Genomic DNA, 27,204 nt, shown 5'->3' on the forward strand with positions numbered 1-27,204 from the left:
TTGACAAGAGCGCCCATCCCTAAGACGTGGTCTTCTAGTAATATTGTCCCAATTTATAAAAAGGGCGATAGGTCAGATCCAGCTAACTATCGCCCAATCTCGCTTTTGGACAACACTTTAAAAATACTTGGGCGAGTTATTTATAACAGGGTGGTAGAGTGGGCGGAAGATTCTGACCTACTGGATCCATGTCAGATGGGATTTAGGAGTGGGGTGGGTACGGTCGAGCAATGTTTGAATTTAAAACTAATAATTGATAAGTATACCGTCGCTCGATCGTCCCCTATATACCTCGCCTTCATGGATCTTTCATCTGCGTTTGATCTGGTGAACAGATCAAAACTGTGGCCCATGCTTCTCAATTACAGACTGGACGAGCCTTTAGTGCATTTCCTGGCGTATCTCCATACTGACCTTAGAGCTCAAGTTAGAATTGGGTCGGGGGGCGAAGTTTCCGGAGCCATAAAAATTGGTAGGGGGGTTAGACAGGGGTGCGTTTTAGCACCCCTGCTGTTTATTATTTACATCAATGGCATAGCAAAGGTTTTAAAACAAGTAACTAGAGATGTCCCAATTGTCCAGGGGCATCCTTTGCCAGTTCTATTATACGCAGATGATGCGGTCCTTATGGCCCGCACCCCTAACACCCTCCGTTTGCTTGTGAAAAATTTTGTACATCATATGGAGGGATTAGACCTGCGTGTGAATTTTAAAAAATCTTTTGTTATGTCATGCGGACCTGGTAAACGGAAACTTAATACCATCCATATCGGGTCTGATAAACTTGATTATGTAAATTCTTTTATATACCTTGGGGTGGCTTTCGCTGCGAACAACTCATGGAGTGGGCACTTCGCCCACGCCACGAGTAAGTTCTCGAAGGCCATCAACTCAATATTGAGTCTTCCACGCCCTAAAAAATTAGGTGCAACCAGTGCTATTTTAAATTTTTTTAGATTGCAGTGTATCCCTGTTGCCACTTACGGGGCTGAAGTTTGGGGCCCTGCTAAAAACCCCGGTATCCAACGAGAAGAGACACGTTTCTGTAGGAAAGTATTGGGTGCCCCAATTTCGTCCTCTGAACTTATTTGTCACAAAGAGTTGAACCTCCCTTATATCAGCGACTTTATCAGAAGTAGACCAGCCCTATTCTGGCTGAGAATCTGGAGGAATAATGCAGCCTCCTTAACACAAGATATAATTAAAGATTGTCTTAAATGTGACCACGGTCTCTCAATTCCATGGCTTGCTGGAGTCCTAAAATTACTAAGTGCCGTGAACAAAGGAGATCTCTTCTCAGATCCCTCCAGAATCGGATGTCAAGATAAGGTAGAGGTTAAACAAGCACTATATGCACTCTTTGAAACTGAAAGGATGGAAAGGGAAATATCCAAATCAACTGTTGTCAGATACATGGAGGATGACCTGCCCAGGCAACCCCTCCCACTTTATCTTACTCTTCCTATGTCCAGTTGGGAGAGGTCTCTGTTATTTTGATTAAGGGCAGGCTCCATAAAATTTTTGTTGGGCTTCCCCTTGGGTTATAATCACACTACAGAACGTAACCCCTGCCCCTGTGATGGTACCAGCAAACAGAATGATCTGCACTTTTTATTTTTCTGTAAATTTTATCTAAAATACATTAACTGGTTCTTAACACCTTATTTTAGAAAACAAAGACCCCTCTCCTTGGAGGAGTCCCGCTTGATGTTACTCTCCCTGGATACAGAGGAACTGACCTTTCGTACTAGTACCTTTTTAAGATTAATAATCCGTGTACGTAATATGATGGAAAACCCCTGAAAGATTGCTGTCTTAGTTCCCTTTTTAATTTTTAAAAATATTGTATTTTATATATTGTATTAATGAACTGTTTTTATGTCTGTACTTTTATGAATTCAAGTAATTCGAATAAAGGTCTTTTGATTGATTGATTGATTGATTGAGTACCAAGCAAGAGGTGCTCCACATATTCATATGCTGTTGTGGATCAAGGATGCCCCAAAATTTGGAACAGATGCTGATGAAGCAGTTTTATCTTTCATTGAAGGATATGCAACATGTGCTATACCTAAAAGCACAGCTGAGAAAAACTTAAAAGAGAAAGTTTTACGTTTCCAAAGTCATCGGTGTGGAAAATACTGTCGACGAAAGTACAAGAGTAAAGATAAATTCTACACAAAATGTCGATTTGGATTTCCACGACCTGTTCTTTCAAAAGGAAGAGTAAACAGTTTTTTGTCAGCTGTGCGACATACTATTACAAGAAAATCGCCTAAGAATACCTACAACCTAAGAAGAAAAGAAGAGTCAAAATATATAAATGACTACAACCCAGTCATTTTATCCATGTGGAATGCTAACATGGATATACAGTATGTGGCTGACAATTCTATTGCTGTTGCTCGGTATGTCACATCTTACATCACTAAATCTGAGAAAACGGAATTGAAGGAAATGTGGGAAGAGATTTCTCACGAGAAGACTGTCAGTAAGAAGCTATACAGTTTCAGTTTAAAGATGTTATCGCATCGAGAAATTGGATCCTACGAATGCTCAGATAGGTTATCATCTGCAAGTCTGTACTCGAAATCCAGAAGAATAATTTGGGTAAGTTTAGGCCTTGCAGGAATGCGAAATCGGGTACTGAAATCTATTCGTGAAATTGAATATTTAGCAGAGTTCGAACCAGAAAGTACAGACATTTTAAGAACAAACATGTTGGACACATATTACCCACAAAGAAGTCATCACCTTGAGAACATGTGTCTCTATGAAGTGCTGCAGAACTTCATTTTTAACCCCTTCGGTGCTCATGACGGAACGGTTCCGTCATGAGCCACGGTTGAGCTGTGCTCATGACGGAACCGTTCCGTCATGACCACGCCCGCGCAAGAAACCGTCAGCACAGCGGCGGAATTTGCGCAGCATGGAAGGGGTTAAACGGAATGCCAGAGAAGATATCAACAATGGAAAATATAAAGTCAGTGGTGAGGAAGGATGTTTGGTGAAGCAAACAAAAGGAAGTTTGATAAATCACCGGAAGCTGAGTTGCGACACTCCTGACAAAAAGGAATTTTACTACTTGGCACTTTTGCAGCTGTTTAAACCATGGCGTTCAGAGGACGAACTACTTGGAGAATTCCAGAGTTATGAAGATTCCTTCAATGCTAGCAAAGACAGCATAGAATGCAGTACTTTCACAACTTATGTTCAAATGTGAAATGAAGAAATTGAACAAGAAGCAACAATTGCAGCTGAAGTAGCTAGAGACAGTTCTCAAGACAGTCAAAGTTCTGGGACATTCAGTCAAGATCCTCTAGGACAACCAATCGTAGAAAATGAAGCAGCAATAGCCATGAATGAAGTGGAAACAGCTATGAATCAAGCTCAGGAAGATTTAGTAGACTTAACATATTTGGAGCAGCAACTGAATGAAGAACAAAAACAAATTTATGAAGAAGTCAGGAAAAAAATTGATCACGGATTACTACATGAAAATAAAGAGTGCTCATGCACATCTTTCGAACCAATGAGAATGTATGTAAGTGGAAAAGCTGGAACTGAAAAAGTTTCTTAATTAATGTAATTAGAAGCTACCTACAGAAGAAAATGGATTCCATTTTGTCTTGTGTTGTTACTGCTCCAACTGGGTTAGCCGCGTATAACATAAAAGGAGTTACCTTACATTGTTTGCTAATGTTACCAGTAGAGCATGAGAACAAAATACAATACCACAAACTAGCAGGAGAAGCATGCTTGGAAGTTTCAAGAGTATTGAAGAAATTGAAAGTACTCATTATTGATGAGGTAAGCATGGTATCAAACTTAATGCTTGCCTTTGTGCATTTAAGAATGCAGCAAATTCTGAAGACAGAGTATGACGTGTTATTTGGAGGAAAACACGTCATAGTTTTTGGGGATCTTTTGCAACTTACTCCAGTTAAAGGACAACCGGTATTCCATACTCTTACACATGAAGACACAAAAAAGTCGTTAGGAAGTATAGGCAATGTGTCAGGGCCATCAAACCACGAGTACTTAGGAAATCATCATTCAGGGTTAGGATATTACGAAATAATGTCCTGAAGAAGAAGCGCTGTCCTTTTAGTTCCTACAGAGATCAAACGATTCCCAAGATGGCTGCCGAGATAGGATCGTCAGAACAGCAGGTTAGCGCTCTAGCAGCGCTTGACAATCACGATGTTACAGGTGCGCAGCCGTTACAACGGCGCACTTCACCAAGTTCCTGAGGAGATTAGGTCGTGCTTCAGAGACGCGTCGCGAAGTTAGTCAGGGAATTTATTCGTCGCGTTCTAAGCACATGCGAGAGTCAAAGCTGAATCCTGAGAGAAGAAGTTATCGAGCAATAGAAGTTTCCAAGTAAGACTGTTCCATTTATTTAGCACGTTAGTTGCAGTTGAAGAAAAGAAGTACTATTTAGTTTTTGGTTCCAGTATTTCATCTCGTGCTACTGAATATGACATCCTAGAGAAGCGCAGCTCCAGCTCAGGAAAATAATAGCGCTAAAAAACTAAAACTTAAGAAGCATATTTTGGGCAGTGAGTTCTGGGTAGACAAGGAGTATTCCCGATTGAAAGAGAGGTTAGCATTGAGTAGATAGAGTGGCGATACTGTCACCGTAGATACCTCACAGAAATACAAGAGAGAGAGAGGAGCACCATAGATACTGATGTAGATAGACACACACTGAGCAACGAATGATCTTACCAAAACAGAATCCAGTTGAAGAGCGCAACCAGGGTCTAGAGGGTAAGAAGCCCCACCTCCCCTAGAAGAAGAATACAAGAGCTAGCAAGGTAGTGGGGGAAGTCAGAATAACAGTAACAATGTTCCATATTTAGTTGCAGCGACTACTAAGAGACTACAAGATAGCAACCAAAAGAAAGAAGAGGAGCATTGGTCACAAAAGGATAGGGTAGGTACTCTGAGGGAGAATTCATAGTACACACACAAAGACAAAAAGAGAAAAGAGGTACCAAGAGTATAACAATCCTTTTTCTTTTTTAGATAAGACAACACCTATCCTGTCCCTCGAGAAAATAGATGGGCGAATAACCGAAGAACCGAGAAGGTTGAAAAGTGACTGTCTCTTCTCTGTCCAATTCCCCTTTCCCCCTCCAGAGTTCCTCGGTGTCATCGCATACTAAGGGCGTTGAGCACTGGGAAGGCTGGGAGTGGCATTGGGAACTTTCGACATTCTGCTCCTGAGTGTGAAGAATAAGGCGTTCCTGACAGAGTGAAGTGCCCACGTAATTGTTCGCACCTGAGCAGAATGGCGGAAGGATTAGACCTAAAAAAGTTAGGAGATATCCTGGAAGGTATCCAGAGGGAGTTGGGTTTAGTGAGAGAAGAGAATAGGGAGTTGAAGAAAGAAACTTCAGATTTAACATTTAAGATGAATAGTATAGCGTCTGGTCCTAGATTTTCCGCATTTCCAGAAGAGAGTTCCAGAGATGCACCAGACTCCCAACCAAAGGTCACTACACAAGTCATACACTCCCTGTCCCCTGTAATACCTCTGGCGCCCCCAGAGCGTTTCAGTGGAGACCCCCAAAAGGCGCAGGTGTTTCTGACACAATGTACGTTACACTTTATGTGTCGTCCAGCACTTTTCCCCGATGCGCAGTCTCGTGTGGCCTTTATCCTGTCTTATTTAAGTGGAGATGCAGCGTCATGGTCTATGCCCTTGGTGACCAGCAATGCTCCGATTTTGTATGATTTAGATGAATTTAAAAAAGAATTCCTCCGAATCTTTGACAGAAGAAGAGTCTCCCAGGCAACAGATAACGAATTATTGGAAATAAAACAAGGCAATCGAGATTTGGTGGCATATTTAGCTCAGTTCAACAAATTGGTGGTGGAGACAGATTGGCCGGAGAACAAGAGAGCAGCAGTGTTCTACCGTGGGTTGAGAGACGAATTAAAGGATGCATTAGCACAAGTACCAAACAGGCCTGCAGAGATTTCGGCATTAATAGACCTAGTCTTAGAAATCGATTTTCGCCAGAGTGAGAGGAGAGGAGAGAGAAAACGAGATTATCGCCCCAGTGTGGCCAGATTTGATCGTGTGAGAACAGAAGGCAGTAAGGATAATGATTCAACTCGTGGGAGTGAACCAATGCAAATAGGAACCATCCGAGGTCCGCTCTCTAAAGAGGAGAAGGAGAAACGGAGGGCAAACAAGCAGTGTCTTTATTGCGGCGCTTCTGGACATTTTGTCCGGGATTGTCCTAAGAGGCCAAAACTGAAGACGTCGGAAAACGCTTTGCACCACCAGTAAGTGGAGTTGGACTGGTGGTTGCTAATTCAGAAACAGCTCCAACCAAACACACCTTGGCAAACACCTTACAGTCGGCGGCCCCACATATGGTAATGATGATGACGTTAAGGTACCGAGGAAGAACTTTAAAGCAAGTGACGGTCATGTTGGATTCGGGGGCGACAGGCAACTTTTGTGATTTAAAATTTGCTGGATTAAAGGCAATCATGAAGGAAAAAAGCGAGGCAGTCAGAGCGGTCGATGGAACTAATCTTTCGTCAGGGCCCATAGTGAGTCATACGGAACCAGTGGAATTGGAATCTGAGGAAGGTCATCGAGAAAGTTTACAATTTAATTTAATTGATGCTCCACAGTTCCAATTGATTTTGGGGTTACCATGGCTCACTGAGCACAACCCTACCATCAATTGGGCTGCGCGTACAGTAACTCTAAACTCTAAATACTGTCAAGAAAACTGTTATCAAGACCCTCAACTTGATCAAGAAAAGACGCCGGCCTTTCATTTGAGTGAAAAAGAATCCGCACTCTGTGTGAGAAACACCATTGAACTGCCTAAGGAATACATTGAATACGAGGTTTTCAGTGAAGCAGAGGCTGAGAAGCTACCCCCACATAGGGGCTACGATTGTAAAATTGAACTAGAGCCAGGAAGCAATCTCCCTTGCAGCAGAATTTATGCTTTGACTGAGCGAGAAGATGAACACTTGAAGAAATATTTACAGAAGTATTTAGAAAACGGATTTGTAAGACCATCACAATCTCCAGTCTCTTCTCCACTTTTTTTTATCCAGAAGAAGAATGGAGAATTGAGAACGTGTATAGACTACAGGGCAATAAATCGGATAACTATTAAGAATCGATATCCATTGCCATTAATCTCTGTGCTGTTGGACCAGGTGAAGGAAGCTAAGATCTACACCAAACTAGACTTACGAGGGGCGTATCATCTAGTCCGAATTCGTGAAGGAGATGAATGGAAAACAGCATTCAGAACCAAGCACGGGCTTTTTGAATATCAAGTAATGCCCTATGGTTTGTGTAACGCCCCAGCTGCCTTCCAGCATTTCATAAATGATGTGTTAAAAGAATTCATTGATCGAAACGCCATTGTGTACATTGATGACATTCTAATCTACTCGAACTCAGTAGAAGAACACACAGAGCACGTGAAGAAGATCTTGCAGAAACTACAGGAAAACAGTTTGTTTGTCAAATTGGAGAAATGCGCCTTCAGTGTTTACTCGGTGGAGTTTTTGGGGTTTGTGCTAGCACCAAGTGGAGTGACCATGGATGAGAACAAGATTAAGGCAGTGTTGGAATGGGAGTCTCCTAAAAATGTAAAGGATGTGCAGAGCTTCATTGGATTTGCGAATTTTTATAGGAGATTCATTCCAAACTTTTCTCAGAAATTGATTCCAATGACTAGATTACTCAAGAAGGGAGTTCATTTTGAATGGACCTCGGAAGCAGATGAATCATTTAATCAGCTAAAAAAAGACTTCACCACAGCACCAATATTACTTCATCCAGATCCATCACAGCCATTTTTTGTGGAAACTGATGCCTCCAATTGGGCATTGGGAGGTGTGTTGTCGCAAAGACACAAAAGCACCGGACAACTGCATCCAGTAGCTTATCGTTCTAGGAAATTAACAGCAGCGGAAGCCAACTACACAATTACTGAGAAAGAGCTGTTAGCTATCAAGGATGCGTTCAAGGAATGGAGACATTACCTGATGGGGGCAAGACATGTTGTGACTGTATATACTGACCATCGAAATCTAAAATTTCTGAAGTCAGCCAGAACTTTAACCCCCAGACAATTACGCTGGTCCTTATACTTCGCGGATTATGATTTTGTCATTACCTACCGTCCTGGTTCACAAAATGGTAAGGCCGATGCCTTGTCCCGAAGAGGAACAGGAGAGTTTACAGAAGAAGTCAAGGTACAGACCATCCTACCAGCAGAAAAGATCATTGGGGCAGTTTTGAGTGAGTCGCCAGAAGAACAAGATCAGGTATCAATGACTATGGTAGAAATGGAGAATTGGGTCGCAGAAGATCCTGAGCGAGAGATACGAGGAGGTTTACCATATCATCATGGAGCTCTTTACCTGCCAACCCGCGAAATGCAGCAGAAAGCTTTGAAGGAAAGTCATGATGACATATTGGCTGGGCATAAGGGCATTGCAAAAACTGAAGACTTGGTGAGACGGCGTTTTTGGTGGCCCAGCATCACAAAAGATGTGAGACAGTATGTAACCACTTGTGAGACTTGCGCTAGGGGAAAGTCGGAGCGGCATGCGCCTAAGGGGTTACTTCAACCCTTGCCAACCCCCCCTCACCCATGGCACACAATAACCTTAGATCTCATAGTTGATTTACCATCCAGTAAACGGTATGACACAATTTTGGTGTGTGTAGACGCATTTACTAAGATGGCTCACTTCATACCCCTAAAAGGGGTTCCCACATCAGCAACCTTGGCACGGGCTTTTAGTCAGCACATAGTTCGGGCCCATGGCATCCCTAAGGTTTTGATATCAGACAGAGGTTCCCAATTTTTATCCCACTTCTGGAGAGCCTTTACACAAAAGTTGGGTATTGATACTAGGTATACCACCAGCTACCACCCAGAAACTGATGGCCAAACCGAGCGAACCAATCAGGAACTAGAGCAGTACCTAAGGTTGTGTATGTTAGACCAAGAAGGTGATTGGCCGGATTACTTGTGGGCAGCAGAGTTTGCTCATAACAATGCAAAAAATATGTCCACCGGTTACTCACCTTTCTATCTGAACACGGGTAGGCATCCCCATCAATCTCTAAGCTTTCTAGATGTAGACATGCCTGCGGTAACTGATTTGGTAGAACATATAACACGAGTACATAAATCAGCCACAGACAATTTAACCAAAGCAAAGGCCAGTTATAAATTCTATGCAGATAGGAAAAGACGAAAGGAACCAGATTTACAGGCAGGGGATAAGGTTTGGTTAAACACAAAGAACCTTAGACTCAAAGGAGTAAGGAAGTTTTAGCCTAGATTTGTAGGCCCTTATTTGATTGAGAAGAAGCTAAGTTCGGTTAATTATCAGCTTCAATTGCCTAAAGGCTTACGGGTTCACCCCGTGTTTCATGTCTCTTTATTAAAAAAGGTTTCAGATGCCTTAAGAGTAAAAAGACCCCCAAAACCCATCCAAACCGAGCAGGGAGAAGAATTTGAGGTACATCAGGTATTAGATGCTAAGGTACGAAAAGGCCAAATGTATTATTTGCTGGATTGGAAGAACTATGGGCCTGAGGAAAGATCCTGGGAGCCATCCTCCAATGTTCATGCACCTCATTTGATTAAGGAGTTTCATAGAAGATTTCCAAATAAACCCAAGCTGGGAGGAAGCTCTTTGAGAGGGGGTACTGTCAGGGCCATTAAACCACGAGTACTTAGGAAATCATCATTCAGGGTTAGGATATTACGAAATAATGTCCTGAAGAAGAAGCGCTGTCCTTTTAGTTCCTACAGAGATCAAACGATTCCCAAGATGGCTGCCGAGATAGGATCGTCAGAACAGCAGGTTAGCGCTCTAGCAGCGCTTGACAATCACGATGTTACAGGTGCGCAGCCGTTACAACGGCACACTTCACCAAGTTCCTGAGGAGATTAGGTCGTGCTTCAGAGACGCGTCGCGAAGTTAGTCAGGGAATTTATTCGTCGCGTTCTAAGCACATGCGAGAGTCAAAGCTGAATCCTGAGAGAAGAAGTTATCGAGCAATAGAAGTTTCCAAGTAAGACTGTTCCATTTATTTAGCACGTTAGTTGCAGTTGAAGAAAAGAAGTACTATTTAGTTTTTAGTTCCAGTATTTCATCTCGTGCTACTGAATATGACATCCTAGAGAAGCGCAGCTCCAGCTCAGGAAAATAATAGCGCTAAAAAACTAAAACTTAAGAAGCATATTTTGGGCAGTGAGTTCTGGGTAGACAAGGAGTATTCCCGATTGAAAGAGAGTTTAGCATTGAGTAGCTAGAGTGGCGATACTCTCACCGTAGATACCTCACAGAAATACAAGAGAGAGAGAGGAGCACCATATATACTGATGTAGATAGACACACACTGAGCAACGAATGATCTTACCAAAACAGAATCCAGTTGAAGAGCGCAACCAGGGTCTAGAGGGTAAGAAGCCCCACCTCCCCTAGAAGAAGAATACAAGAGCTAGCAAGGTAGTGGGGGAAGTCAGAATAACAGTAACAATGTTCCATATTTAGTTGCAGCGACTACTAAGAGACTACAAGATAGCAACCAAAAGAAAGAAGAGGAGCATTGGTCACAAAAGGATAGGGTAGGTACTCTGAGGGAGAATTCATAGTACACACACAAAGACAAAAAGAGAAAAGAGGTACCAAGAGTATAACAATCCTTTTTCTTTTTTAGAGAAGACAACACCTATCCTGTCCCTCGGGAAAATAGATGGGCGAATAACCGAAGAACCGAGAAGGTTGAAAAGTGACTGTCTCTTCTCTGTCCAATTCCCCTTTCCCCCTCCAGAGTTCCTCGGTGTCATCGCATACTAAGGGCGTTGAGCACTGGGAAGGCTGGGAGTGGCATTGGGAACTTTCGACATTCTGCTCCTGAGCGTGAAGAATAAGGCGTTCCTGACACAATGTAAATATTTGGACATATTTTGAGTATAAGGAACTCATTACCAATATGAGGCAAGCCAATGATGAGGACTATGCAAGTATTCTGAAAGATATAAGAATTGGACTACTCACAGAACGTGGCAGAAAAGCATTACAGAGTCGATTGCTGAGTAATTTGTTTACAACAGAAGAAATAGTTCCAGAGAAAATATACAAGAAAATTGCTGAAAAAAATACTGTAATCTGCTTAATGCCAACACTACATGAATGCTCTGTATTCAATCAAGAACTTTTGAAATTGGAAAATGAAGAGATCATAAAACTGGAAGCTGTGGATAAAATTCAACATGAATGAATAACTATTATATTGACAGGCAAATTGGCTACTAAATTGGATTCTCTGGAGAAAAACATTTCAAAAACAGCTGGTTTGGAAAAGAATCTTTATGTGTGTATGAACTGTAGAGTAATTTTAAGACGCAATTTGGATGTAGAAAAAGGTTTAGTGAATGGAGCTATGGGTAAAGTTGTGGGTTTTGTAAAGTACCAGAAAAAAGATGGAATTGAATTCTTAAAAATAAAATTTGATCAGATTGAAGAGGTTAAAGTCATTAGTCATTGTTCAGTTCGTTTTTTGCTAGTGAAAGACTTATATGTACGTAGGAAGCAGTTTCCGATTTCTCTAGCATATGCTGTAACTATTCACAAGTCTCAAGGATTAACTGTTGATAGTGCTTTTGTAAACATTGGGTCTACTGTGTTCAAAGAAGGTATGGCATATGTTGCTTTGTCACGCGTGAAAAAATTATCTGGTTTATTCATGATAGACTTTGATGACTCAAAAGTAAGTGCTGATGCAAACTGTGTAAAGGAGTATAATAGATTAAGAAAAAGCTATGCTCCTCATTTAGGTCAGTATCCTGTGTTTGAAAAACGTGTTGTTTGTCGGAAAAGGTGATTTGAGAATATCTGTAATGAGGATGTACAGAAGAGAAAACAAAAAGACAGTGATGTGACTGCAAGCAAAAAGAAAAAGGACAGTGTGGAAGAGGTTGTTGGTTGTCATTTTGAAAATAGCTCTGGTGTCAACTGCTACGCAAAGGTAGTGCTGAATGTTGTATTTTATCTTGAAACTTTGCAAGAGCAGATCATACTAAATCATGAAAAAAGATTCTGTTCTTTGCTGAGTCTCCTTTATGAGAAGCTGAGTAATGATAAAACTAAAATAGAAAGTGCTTCAGATGTTAGAAATCTTTTAGATGTATGTTCTGGATGTACACAGTTTACACAAAATGTACAGCAAGATGCACAGGAATTCTTGATGTATATCCTGATGGTACTGGAAGATGAAGGAGTAGAAGTAGAAAATGTATTTGGTGTCTCTTATACATGGGAACATTGTTGTGATAACTGTATGAACACAAGCAGTAGTAATGTAGATTCTGAAAGGTTCATATATTTAACATTACCAGAAAGTAAAACAGTGACTTTTAGTAAATTAGTTAAAGATGCTAATCACAACATGGAATGTTCTAAATGTAAATCTGAAATGTTGTCAACTTTATTTTTAAAGAAATATGGACAGTATGTAATTTTAATGGTACAACGTTGTAGAGCTGATGGAACAAAATTGGAAACTTTACTAAAGAAGTTTGTTGGCAACCAATTATCTATATCTGGAAAAACTTTTGTAGCAGTTGCAATAATTTTTCATGATGGTCCTTCTATAACTTCTGGTCATTACACAGTTTATCTTAAATGTGAAAAAGGATGGACACTGTGTAATGATTCTCAATTGATTTTCAAGCAACGTTTGCCTCATGATTTACCCAATTGTTACTTAATTTTTCTGAAACCCAAATTTTAAATACTAACATCATCATCGGAAGAAAGCATTATTAAAATTTAAAAGGATTAAAATTGGATATTTCACTCAAAAGGGATTTTAAACTTACCATTTGGCCTCAAGGAAAGGTAAAACAAACAATTGTGGACTTCTTTGACAGATATTATTTTGGAAAATGTTCTTTTGCAACAAGGTTTACAGACGTTATTTCTTGAAAATTGTTATTGTTCTTAAAAGGTATTTTTGACATTTCTATTAAGGTATGTTTTAGTGAGGATACATTTGGGGCTTTTTTAAACAATCTTTCAGATTGTTTTTTTTTTGCCCGCTGTTAAATGATGAATACAATTGATTTCACTATTTTCAGTGAAAATCAAAACATTCTGAAAACAGCAAAAAAAGGGCAAAAAATTGCTTTGCTAAATATGAAAAAACATGTACTGTTTAATAAAGTGTATTGTTGAATATTAATACTTTTTTTCTTTTTTTCAGAACTAGAAAGAAAATTTAGAAGATGTAATTCAGTTTTCTTTGCAATTAAATAAAAATATTTAATTCTAAATAATTTACTTTGATGGTCAGGTAAGTTTAACATATCTGTATGTGTCACTGCTTTCGTTTCATGCTTCCTTTTCTTCACCTCTCCTTACACTGCTTTTCTCATTTCTCTTCTCACTCACTCTTCCTGCTTTACTACTCTTTTGTAACTCCCTCACTCCTTCTCTACTACTCCCCTACCTTTACTACCTCCATCACTAATTTTTCATCCATGTTTCTTTCTCTGTATCCATATGTCTTAGTCTTTTTAACTGCCTTACTCCTTCTCAGTTGTTTGCTCTCTGTATCTGTCACTCTCTGTTTGTCTGTTTTACCCTTAATTTCCTTAACATCTCTGGGGCAGATTTACAAGCCACCTGCACCACCACTACGTCACTTTTCTTGACGTACTAGTGGCGCAGGGTGCTTTTCCATATTTACAAGGAGAGGATAAGCCACTTTGTGTGTCTTTTCCTCTCCTTGTAAATACAATTTCAAATTCAAATGCAGCACTAAAATGAGCTATTATCTTTTTTGATAGGTTTAGGGTACCCATAGGTAAGTACTGATGCAGAGTTTAAAGTTTAATAGGAAGACTCTCTTCCCTTCATCTGTGAAATGTACACCATATCTTTTTTAATTACTTTGCCACTCCCCTCACTTTGTCAGGGAGTCCCTAAAGGTTTACTAAAGGTGAAAAAAATGTTTTTTTAAACGTTATTGGGTGTGCGCAGGGTGCGCGCACCCCCCCAAAAAAAATGACAAATAGATTCAAAAAACAAGTTTTTGTGTTTTGATTTTAGGTGGCTCTAAAAAGAGCCCTTGAGTTAATGTAGGGACAGAGGAAGAGAAAAACGAAAAAAAAACAAAAAAAAAACTATGGCCTAGTGCAAGGGTGCTCCTCAAATTTCCTCTGAATGAGATCAATACTGCTCTCACCCATAGTAATAAGAGTAGCACAATCCATGCACCGTGTACTCATCCTCCCAAAACAAGGACAAATATCCAGAGGTGTGTTAGAAGGTGAAGGCACCATTGCAGAAGAAGTGCTCAGCTGAGCTGCCGAAGATGTGCTCAGCTGAGCTGCTGCAGATGTCATCGGCTGAGCAGGTGGAGGGTTTGCTCCAGAAGCTTGATGAAAAGTCACAGGATGCATTTTCTCAACGTGCCTCATCATAGTGTGAATACTAAAAGAGTACTTCTTATTAGCATTCCCACGTGACAAGACGTGGTGACAAACTATGCAGGTGACCTTTGGTGCATTCACCTTCTTTTGTCCCTCAGGAAAAGTGAAAAACTGCCATATAAACGAGTCTTTCTGCTTCCTCTGCCTCTGTCTCTCAAGAGTGTCCTGCTCACTCTGAGAAGGTGGCTGGTGCGCTGCCATTGTCTCACAAAAACAGAGTAGCTCCTTCTCCAAGGGAATCAGAACTAATAATGAGGGGAGTGGGTGTAGTTTTGGAAGAATCCGGAACTGAAAGTACTTTGAACAAATGAAAAGTGATGTTTCTTGATCACATGACTTGCCATGAGGGGATTGGGTGTGGTGTTGAAACAATCTGAAACTGAAAGTAATGAAAACCAATTAAAAGTGTTGTTTTATTAATCACATAACCCGAGGTGCGCGCACGGAGCAAGCTCAGAGCGCGCACCGTGCAATTACGCATGTGCGAACGCGTACGCGCGCATGCGCATAAGTATTATGCACGTACGTAACGTGCATACGCAGCACGCACGCATGCGCGAACGTCAGCGCGCGTACTCTACGCGTATACGCGAGTGTAGCGCATGGAGCATGTACGACGCACGCATGCATACGTACGCATGCGTACTCGGTGCGCGCTGCGAGCGCGTACTAAAATGTACGTATGCGTACGTATATAACGTACGCATGCATACACAAAAAACGTACGCATGCGTACTAGGTGCGGGCTGCGAGCGCGCACTAAAACGTATGTATGCGTACGTAGATAACGTACGCCTGCATACATGAAAAACGTACGCAAACGTAGTAGGTTCGCGCTCAGTGCCCGCACCCTAAACATTTATAGAAAAAAAAAAAGAAATAAAGTGGTCATAAGTTAATAGAAGATATTAACTATGCTGTTCAACTTTATCCAAATTCAAAGTAAAAAAAAAATGACCCACACAAAATTAAAGGATACAGATAATTTATAAATGTATACATAGGTAAATTTTTGTAAAAGAAATATATAAAAAATATATTAAAAAAATCCAAAATTAGCATTTAAAAAACCTTTGAAATTCACTGAAAAAACCATAGGTTTCACACACGTTATAGTTGGGAATTAGCATTTAAAAAACCTTGCAAATTCACTGAAAAAACCATAGGTTTCACACACGTTATAGTTAGGAAATAGCATTTAAAAAACCTTACAAATTCACTGAAAAAACCATAGGTTTCACACATGTTATAGTTAGCTGTACATTTTACTCGTAAAAAACCAATGAAATTCCCCCGTTATAGTTAGTTCAGCTAACTATAACTCGCGCGCCCGCAATCCACTGCTGATGACGTCACATATTACATCACTCATGACATGGTCAGTGACATCACTCATGACATCACTGATGACATCTCAAATGACATCACTGATGACATCACTGATGACGTCATCCATTGAGTATGTGTTTGTGAACAATTTTAATATGTTTAATATATATAGGGAAATGCCTGTTGAAGAATGAGTGGGTGTATACGTGTGTGGGACCCTCAGGATTGAAGAGGAATTAATTCCCCAACTTAAAAAGTGCCACAGTGCGTGTTTGCACAGATCTCACCTCAGGCCCCGCCCCCTACCTTCACCACTGTGCAAACGCGCCCCGTGGGGTGTTTTAAGTTGGGGGATTAAGTCCCCTTGAATGATGAGGTCCCCTGGCGTCCAACTTGCCCACCAGGTACCTCCAGTATTTGCCAGGGAGCTGCGTTGCAGAGAGGTGTTCAGAGGCCACACCCCTTTTTACAAAACTCTGCAATGCAGCTCCCTGGCGCATACTGGAGGCACCTGGTGGGCTAGTTGGCCCCCAGGGGACCTCAGGATTGAAGAGGAATTAATTCCCCAACTTAAAATGCACCACAGGGCGTGTTTGCACACGTCACCTCAGGCCCCTCCCCCTTCCTTCACCATTGTACAAATATTCCTCTAAAATTAGCCGAACTACGAATTCCGATTTACTCACCTTTAATCAGGAGAGAACCCAGTGCTGCATCTTTTAGCCCAGCACAGACCCTGAAAATTAATTCTAAGCATACTTACCAGTAACTTGTATTTCCTTCCTTAGGAATCCATTGTGTGGTTTTCACCAGAAAATTTTCAGTGTCCATGTTTGAAACGTACAAGTATTCCTCTAAAATCAGCCGAACTAAGAATTCCGATTTACTCACCTTTTATCAGGAAAGAACCCAGTGCTGCATCTTTTAGCCCAGCACTGACCCTGAAAAGTTATTCTAAGCGTACTTACCAGTAACTTGTATTTCCTTCCGTAATAATCCATTGTGTGGTTTTCACCAGAAAATTTTCAGTGTCCATTTTTGAAACGTACAAATATTCCTGTAAAATCATCCGAACTACGAATTCCGATTTACTCACCTGTTATCAGGAGAGAACCCAGTGCTGCATCTTTTAGCCTAGCACTGACCCTGAAAAGTAATTCTAAGCGTACTTACCAGTAACTTGTATTTCCTTTCATAGGAATCCATTGTGTGGTTTTCACCAGAAAATTTTCAGTGTCCATTTTTGAAACGTACAAATATTCCTCTAAAATCAGCCGAACTACGAATTCCTATTTACTCACCTGTAATCAGGAGAGAACCCAGTGCTGCATCTTTTAGCCCAGCACAGACCCTGAAAAGTAATTCTAAGCGTACTTACCAGTAACTTATATTTCCTTCCATAGGAATCCATTGTGTGGTTTTCACCAGAAAAGTTTCTAAGTGTCTATTTTCACAAACTAAAAATATTCCTAAAAAATCGTCTGTATGACTTAAACACATTCTTTCAACTGTTTACAGGAGGTTGGCCAGTGCTGGATCCAGGATCCACCACTGAGTAATAAAAAGTAACGATAACGGTACTTACCTGCTAAGTGAATTTTCTGCCATAGGATAACATTGGTGATTCTATGGGAAAAAGTTTCTAAGTGTCAACTTTTAAAATACGATAATATTCCTTAAAAATTACTACTGTAACCAAAGCGCTTTTACTCAACTGTTTACAGGAGATGTCCAAGGACGGAATCTAGGATCCAGTCCTGTGGTTAGAAAAGTAATCCATAAAGTAACTAATTGCATTTAACTAGAAATTCACATTGAGCTCAATGTTGCTTTGTGTTTGAAATTGTGTTGCCCATTGCAACAACTGTAACTACTGTACTTAAATGTCTGTTGCCTATTTGCCAAGTATTTAAACTAAAGTAATTCATCCTGAGAAAGTATATTTTGGATTCTAATGTATAATGTAATTATAATGTAATTAAAAAAAATATATCTAAAAATAAATAGTTTAAAAAATGTAGTAAATCAGTATCAAAAAAATCAGTATAACAATTAATACATTAAAAATTGTCATTTTCAAAACCTTTGAAATTCCCTGCAAAAACCATAGGTTTCAGGCCTGATATGGTTAGGAATTAGCATTTAAAAAACCTTTGAAATTCACTGAAAAAAACATAGGTTTCAGGGGCGTTATAGTTAGCTGGACATTTCCCTCGTACAAAACCCTAGAAATTCCCCCGTTATAGTTAGTTCAGCTAACTATAACTCGCGCCCCCGCAATGCACTGCTGATGACGTCACATATTACATCACTCATTACATGGTCAGTGACATCACTGATGACATCACTGATGACAGCTCAAATGACATCACTGATGACATCACTGATGACGTCATCCAGTGAGTCTGTGTTTCTGTAAAATTTTAATATGTTTAATATATATAGTGAAAGGACTGTTGAAAAATGAGTGGGTGTACAAGTGTGTGAATGGATGATTTTCTAGGTGCGTAACTGACTCTATAGATGAGTCATTAAATGTATCTTACTGCAGACTAGAGACTAAACTGTGTGAATGTCTGAATGTGTCTGCGTGTTGGTGTATAAGTGGCTGCATGGGTTTGTGAATAGCTATATGAGTGTCTATATGGGTTATTGATTGGTTGTCTGAGTATCTGTATGGGTGCCTGAGTGTTTGTGTGGGTAGGGTGTGTGTGAGTGGGTGATTCTATGGGTGCATGGTTTTAAGAGTGCAACTGTGATGGACTGTATGGTTGGGTGAGTGTATGTATGGGTGTGTTAGTGATTGAATGTATATCTCAGTTGTACATGTGTCACTAATTACATATGTGAAACGCAGTGTATATGTGTGTAAGAGTATATAACTGTCTATATCTGAGAGTGTGTGATTGCGAGAGTGGCTGTATGGATGAGTGTGTGCTTGTATTAGTAATTGTATAAGAGCGTCCGAATGTGGTAGTATTTTTATGAGTAAGTGAACTTGAGTGTGTTTAACTGTATAGGTGAGTAAATTGGACTGTGATTAATTATTTGCATGACTGACTAGGTGTGTCAGTACCTCAATGGATGATTGGCGGTGTGTGAGTGTCTATATAGGTGTATAAATGCATATGATAGTCCTGTACTGAGTGACTGTAAGTATGAGTGACTGTACAGGTGAGTGAGTGGAGGTTTATGTAGACCTAAGAGTCAATAGGTGGGTATGTAGTTATTGGTATTGGAGTCTGTATGGTTTTCAAAATGGCCGTCTGAAATTTTGAGTCGGTGTATCAAAGATTATATTAGGGTGTGAGAAGATGCACTAATTTATCACATGGATGACATCATCAGTGATGTCATCAGTGATGTCATTTGAGATGTCATCAGTGATGTCATCAGTGATGTCACTGACCATGTCATGAGTGATGTAATATGTGACGTCATCAGCAGTGCATTGCGGGGGCGCGAGTTATAGTTAGCTGAACTAACTATAACGGGAGAATTTCTAGGGTTTTGTATGAGGGAAATGTCCAGCTAACTATAACACCCCTGAAACCTATGTTTTTTTCAGTGAATATATATATATATGTATATATATATACTTATGACGGTGGTCTTTGTGCATTTTCCTTAAAGACTATAATATAGTTAGTCTAGAACATTATATAAAAACTGTGTTTCAGTAATTGCAAATAGTGTTACATAAAATGGATCAAGATCAAGGATTATAACAGATATTTACACAATAATTTATACGTATGGATAGTAAAATTGGTGGTTTGGATCATTGAATTTTTGTGGGATTGAGTCTACACGCGTTACGGCGACGCAAGCGCTTTCATCAGGAAAGCAACCATGGAAATAATAAGAGACTAATGGAGAGTACAGAATCCAACTTGGGTGGAACAAGATATAGACTAGCAGCAGAAGCTGTGATTTGGAGAAACCACTTAATATAATGACTCTCAAAGTCCAACTTAGGATGTAATATATATATTCCATGTATGATGGTCATATATCATGGAAAAGACTTGGTCAGCTTGGTATCCAAATAGTTCCCGAATATGTATTGGTCCTCCTCTTCATTGATGTTAGCTATAAATACGGGGGGATTGACTCTGGTTTTAATATATATATATGCAAATGGACCAATGATGATTGGCTGTAAATGAAGATAATTTACACGTGAGGATGGGACATTCTCTGTATCAGATGGCAGGATCTCCTTTGCATAAAGCCCCACTGATCGGCGTGCACCAAATGGGTGACCACCCAGCCCAGTCGCATTGCAAGGACCTTCGCAAGTAACTTAACAGCAACAGCAACGTTAAGCATAGATAATGGGTGATAGGATCCTGGGTCTCTCTAGTCTCTACCAGGTTTCAGTAGCATAATTATTAGAGCTTTCCTCATGTGGTCTGGTAAGATGCCATTCAATTTTGTCTCCTGGAGGGTTTCCACGAGTTTAGGGAGAAGATCGGTGGAGTATTTTCTGAAAAAACTACACAGGAAGGCCATACGGCTCAGGGCATGTCTCCCTAGCCATGTCTCATAGGGCCTATTTTAGTTATTTCAATTATATCTCCTCCTCCAATGTTCTGTCAATAATTGAGAGACCGCAACCCTGTCGAGAAAAACCTCCATATCGTGCACCTCATTTCCCAGTGGAGCCGCGTACCCTCCTGCAGATGGTTTTGCAGAGTCAGATTGATCACTGCTTGACCCATCACATTCGCCCCGACTGCTTTGGTCACGGAGAGAATCAAGGGGGTTGTTTATGCTTTAGGAGCCAGGCCAACATACGACCCGACCGGTCTCCCTCTCTGTATATCCTCGGACAGTATTCCCACCTCAAATTACAGTCCAGCCTGTCCCAAATGCTGACAACTCATCAGTGGGCATCCGTTAGAGCTGCTGCCTCCTCCCCTCATCCTGCCATCTGTCCCTGGAGCTGAGTCAAGTGGACCTCCCCTTCCCGCAGCTCGGCACATGTTTGCAAGGCGTATAATATAACCAAGTATATGCACCCAATTTAGGATTGAAGTCACTAATCACATAGTCAGCGCACCTAGATAATCAAACACCAGGACTCTTAGGTTTAAAAAAACAAAAACACAGAGATCAGCCTACAAGTATATCCATATCAAGTATATCAATTGTACCGAAAGTACAAGAGAACTGTCCATATTCACAAACAAAGTTTGCAATACTCACTTGTCCAATGGCCAAACCGTGTTTGGAAAGGGTCTCCTACACCGTTCAAGGGGTTCGGCTATTTAAATACAGACACCAACTTGAAGCATGCACAGCAAAATGCGTGCAAACTCTGGCATGCTAACCATAAAACGGAAGTGAGCATGCTCCTGACTTACTTCCGTTTACGAAAAGTATTGTAATTCAAAGAGCCGCATTCCGCCACTACAACAGCTAGGCCGCAATCATATAATTGAAGTGATCATGCTCCTGACTCACTTCCGTTTGCAAGAAGCTCCGTAACCAAAATTAGCCGCATTCAATAAAATCGACATCTAGACCACAAGTTATAAACCCTTACATAAGGTGATCCGCAATTTAAGCATATGCCGATCTACACGACTAAATCATTTGTGAGTAATGCAGCAACTGCAGCCCAAGGCGATTTAGCCCACAATTCCATTAGTGATGATGACAAAAAATCGCAGCGTTCCATAAAAACATACGCCAATTTCAGGGACTAAGCCATTCTTAAGTATACAGCAACTGCAGCCCACAGCAATTTAGCCCATAATTCCATCAATTAACCCCTTGAGTGCCCCACCCTTTCCCCGCCCTGTGCCGGCCCTTTCATTAGCGGGCGGGGTTCATGACGAGATAGTCTCGTCATGGGCACAGCGCAACCGCGGCCCATGACGAGACCATCTCGTCATGGGCACTCAAGAGGTTAAGATATTGTGTACACCCATCGGTTTCAACACGGATGTGCACCATAAGTAACATAGTGTTCTTGCATAAGTATCTAGCAATATCACACAACAGGTCTAAATGGACATGTTTTACCAAGTACAAGTAAGCATGTCACCTCGGGCAATCACTCCTAATTCACTTAAGCTTTGCGAAAAAAGCACTGACAGCAAAATAATACCATCCTCTAGAGCAAACGTGCCAATAATGCAAGAGTTCAAAAGTCATGGTTAGGAACAAGCCCACACAAAACAACAAGCGCGGCCGCTAAAGTGAAAGCGACCGCGCTATGTTTAATTAGTAACCTGATCCATGACACGACGAGGAATGCAGCTGCACCCTGCACACCGTGCTTGCTCCCGAGAGCAAAACGCTGTGGGAGTGAACATTTGAAGAAGAGGTGGGACATGTACCCGCCTTTGGCCATTTGCGTGCTTTCATTATTGAAAGACACATGCAAAGGGCAACCCAATGTGTGAGAGGAATCAGGTCCACACGGAGAAGTTTTGAGCACTCACAAGAAGCCTCCCATTGAGCAGCGCATGCGCGCTGCACTAGGCTCGACCTAACCCGGTCTGTGCCACCCTAGACTGCATTACAACAGCAGATGAGCGTGGTCCCAAAAAAAGTGCATCTGGTAGCTCACACCATGAAATGCTCAGTGCATTGTCTGTGGATAATAGTAACCGGTCCTCTGCTCTTTCTGGATGCTAAAAAAAGCAAGACATTTCGGAAAAGATTATACTGAACTCCACAATAGCTTAATACAGTGCAACCAACCTCACCAGTCATATGTGCGAAGTGTGGTATGATGGAAACAGATAATATTCACGTACTCTACAGCTGTCAAGAATTGTATTCTACTGGTCTATGGTGGGTAAAATGTGCCAATACGTTCTTAAAAAGTGGGTGTATTTTTAATATGTTTGGCATTCAGAAAGAGCAGAGTAGCTGGTGGATATCAAGCTGGGAATTCTTGTACTATTTAATGCTGCAGAGAACAAATATGCAAGTGGAAAGACACTGCTTCTCCCAGCTTCTACGAATGGTGTGCTATTGTCCAAAAGATGGCGTAGAAAGTGAACATGAGCAATAGGAGAACAATAACAGTTGGAATTTTTGGGATAATAACAAGATGATATATGTCCAATGATTATGAGCCAGTCTGTTAATCCACAGCTGTCTGACGAGATCAGGCTTTTTTTGCAAAAGAGTGGCTGTCAGGCACAGTTTTGTGACAGTGGTACTGGTACAATTTAAACAGACTCTGGATTATATGAGGACATGAAAAAATACAAATATATCTGGCATATGGGCAACTAACTAATTCCAGGTCATCATGGATGTAGGGCCTTATTTAGACTTTTGCACACAGTTTTCTCTGCCTCAAACAAGGCATATTACCCTGCACACGAAAACTAGTGAGGTTTTCAAGAGGCGTGCAGTTCCTCATTGAAGGGAAGGGGAGAGCCCTTGCATGTGGATCAGATGGGATGACCAGAGTGATCCCCAGGGGGGTCCAAGTGATCAGATCTGAGTGCCCTCACACATGGAAAAGGGCATCATGCTTCATCATAGGACGCTTCTTGTTGGGCAGGCACTGCAATGCACAACGGGCACCTCAATGGGGCTCTTTAGTGGAAATCTTTTGGTCTTATGCCGTATGATGAGTGAAGGTGAGGAGGTGTATGTGTAGGGTGGTGTGCAAGTGGTTCAAAGAGTCTAAGGCATCCATCCCATATTTTTTTTAAAGGAGCAGTGCTTACCTTGACACAAGGGAGCTATGTACTGAGATAGTTTTTCAGTGAGTGTTGAGTGAGGTCAACATGTTTCATGCCTCAGTGCCTGGAGCGTCAGTGGCATTTCATCAAGACCAGGTTAATACCTACCCTACAGAAGGTAGAGAAGGATTTCCAATCAAATTAGGTTAATACTGCACCTGCTGCGATGCTGGATAGGTGATCCAACCTGTAAGGAAAGGTGAGGAATGCACCCATAAGGGTGTTGCTGGCAGAGGCAAGTTTCTGCAGGCTCACAGTGTATGATATAGGGGAAATTATCATATACAGTGCTAGTATCTAGATGCCGATTGGTGCAGCATGGTCCAGGAAAAGGCTGGTTGCAATCAATGAAAATATGCAGTTATGACACACACATATGTAATCACTTCTGTGGCCACCCCCGTCTTTTCTTGTTTCACAACAGGACGTACTGTAAAGGGGAAGGCGCAGGGTGGATTTGAAAATAAAAATGAAATATGGCAGAACCTGATTGGTATGAAAAGGCGACACGTGGTGCGGCCGGACAAAACCATTGCACCATTACAGACACAGAATGTCTTCCTGTAGGGTAACATCAGTGTCAGGATACAGCAGTGTGGTATTATATTTGATGGCTTAAAGGCACTTAGTGGGGTAATATAAAATCTTACATTTGTTATCCATGGTCAAACACAATCTTCTGCCACCACCTCCCCAACAACCATCTCAGGATGGCAGGCTCAAAGGGCAGCATAATAGTGCCTTACATTACTACCCCACCTGGTAACCAAACCAGTTCCTGCCGCTCAACAGTCACTACGCAGTTGTTAGTCTTTAGGTGTAGGTGCTGCCAGCACTGAGAAATCTACCTCCAAGAAAAGGAAGAACTAATATCATCTAATGATCCTTGATCTTTTGGCTTTCGTGTAACCCTTTTGATGTTATGGCAAAATAATTTTTAACCTTCTCAAGACTTTTCTTTCTTCATCTTTATCTATTCAACTTTTTACTATCATCAGACACTCTTTCACTATTGCTATTACCTCTTTCACGGAAAAACCTTTAACATGTACAAGTATAAATACAAATAGTAAAAAATAGTTTGCACAAATGTAGGTAATCCTTTACTATATGCGGGTTTTGGCTTTTATGAATGTCAAAATGCTAAGTTCTTTGTTTACAGAAGCACTCCACATTACTTGGATATAAAAATATAAAGTATGTTAATTGGACATCATAGCATGACTAATTATTGGAATACCACATTCATAAGCACTTTCATCCAAACTATGTGCATGCACCTCCTACTTGATTCTCATAATTTCCATAGTCTGATAAAGGTCCAATAAATCCACAGATGACTCCACAGTAAGGAAGCAGACTAAATGAAATGACCTATGAAGAAACAAAACTATGTATAATATTATGCAATGCATAATAAATCACCTATAGCAGGTTTAAAAGAGCTGAAAACATTGATAATCTACTTTAACATGAAATCTGTACGTGCTTCATGAGTGTTAATTCTAAATACTGTTTAATTGTATATCAACACACATATGTCCATGATATACAGGTGTGAGTGTGTCAGTAATGTTAAAATATTACATACAAGTTACATTTTATAATGACATTGAGTTAAATTACAGTTCTAATTTAATTAATAAACAATAACACTCACAATGGATGAATTTGCCATTAGCAAAAAGATGTCTTTTGTCAAATCACGCCTAACTTCACAGCTATCTTTCTCATCACTGTCATCAAGATGTCGTCCAACTCCAATATCACCATTGAGTTGTGCCTGTCTTCATCAGTGACAATTTGTATGTGTTTCTGTAGAGCAGTTTTGTGCAGCATTCAGCATAGCACCACACTATTACAGACCTTGTCATGAGAGTAAATTAAAGCAGTGCCGGTGTTATTAACACAACTTAAAAGAACCTTTAGAAGACCAAAAGTACATGCCACAAGCTCTCCGGTAGGAAAATAGGTATCATTACATAAGGCCTCTGCTGGTGTTGTTTGGTCCCATAAATGTGTCAAAAACCATGTTCGACTGAGCTAGGCTGAATCTGCTGCGTTAAATAATTGAAAAGATCATTATATTTCTAAAGACAACAAAAGCCTATATTATTTATTATAAAATCTTGTTTTATACCTTACCAACAATCCAGGATTTCCTTAATACTAGAGCTGTTCTCTATTGTGCTACACTACTGTGGAGATGTACCACTGTGTCTTTGGGTGATACTGGGAACCTTGTACAGTTGCTAGTAAATTAGAGGTCTGCAGAGTAAACCTCCTGCACACTAACTGTAGAATCAATAGCAATAAACTAAAACTACATGTGGAAATCATTTTAAAGCTTAGAACTGCCCCAATGGTGTTAATTGTTGCTATATTCTCTTAAAAATGCACAAGCATCACTTTCAGGAACTGTATGAGGGCAGCAGAAAATGCTAATTGGGGCATTCCTTTTGCATTAGCAACAGTATCTTGTAATGATACAGTTGCACAGATGTGTAACACTGTCATGGTCTAAACAACTGGGAAGATGCCGTTGATATATTAATATCAGTCAGTCAATCTTTATTTCGATCAATTAAGATCATAAAAGACAATGTACAGTAAAAAAAAGCAATTAACCTTCCATAAAATGCTACAATCTAAATACAATGTGAGCTTATAAAAAAGATATCAGTCATGATAAAAAAAATCCATACATTAAAATCCATACATTAAAAATCTTGATTAATAAAACAAATTGATCTGAAGTTCATAATTATGATAAAAGGACATAAATGAGTCTATAATACAATTGGCGCTTTGAAGCAAGGGAAGTATTTTTTTTTATTGAGGCTCATAACTTTGTGAAGTACTAGTGGTAGATACACTAAAGAAAGGCTATAATGTTTTAATGTTTATCACAACAAGGAAGATGTTGCTGCAGTATAACCAGGAATGCCATCTAGTATCATGGTAACGACCACTTTTCTGGTGCAGTACCCACGTAACCATTGATACCTCATTTTTTCCTTTTGGTTTCTTTTTTTTTCTTTTCTTTACAAACTCTGATTTAGATAAACTGGGGTGTTCAAACCAGTTTCTTCCATTTTTCTTTCCCGTATTGACCATGCCCAACTTAAAATTTTTGCAACACCTACTACACACTGGGCACCAGTGTCAGTCTGCATTATTCTCATCGCAATGGCACTGCTCCTCACGCCCAAGTTTTTGCATAGTGGACGCAACCATTTATTGCGGGGAGCCTGATATATCGGACAGACAAATAGAATGTGTGAATAATTTTCGTCATGTTCCAGGCACATCTTACACAGACTATCATTATCACTGTGCCACTTACATGTGAATACATTTAGGGGTAGTGTGCCTACCCGGAATTGAAAATATAAACGTCTATCCCTGGGTTTGGTGATGACATCCCAATACTGCTCATATTGTGGCTGGGGCTTAAACTCTAAATATTTGCCTGTCAATGATGTAGACTCTGAGGTAGTGGTATTATTATTTATCACCATAGACCAGTATAGTCTTTTCATCTCTCTTTTGGGGGGAAATTGATGAGTCTCTGGCTCAACCCACAGGTGTCGAATACCTATACTGACCAGTGTAGTTTTCAAGGTTTGCAGCCACTTGAT

The sequence above is a fragment of the Triturus cristatus genome, chromosome 2_1, assembly GCF_964204655.1.
Source record: "Triturus cristatus chromosome 2_1, aTriCri1.1, whole genome shotgun sequence".
In the NCBI taxonomy this organism is placed as follows: Eukaryota; Metazoa; Chordata; class Amphibia; order Caudata; family Salamandridae; genus Triturus; species Triturus cristatus.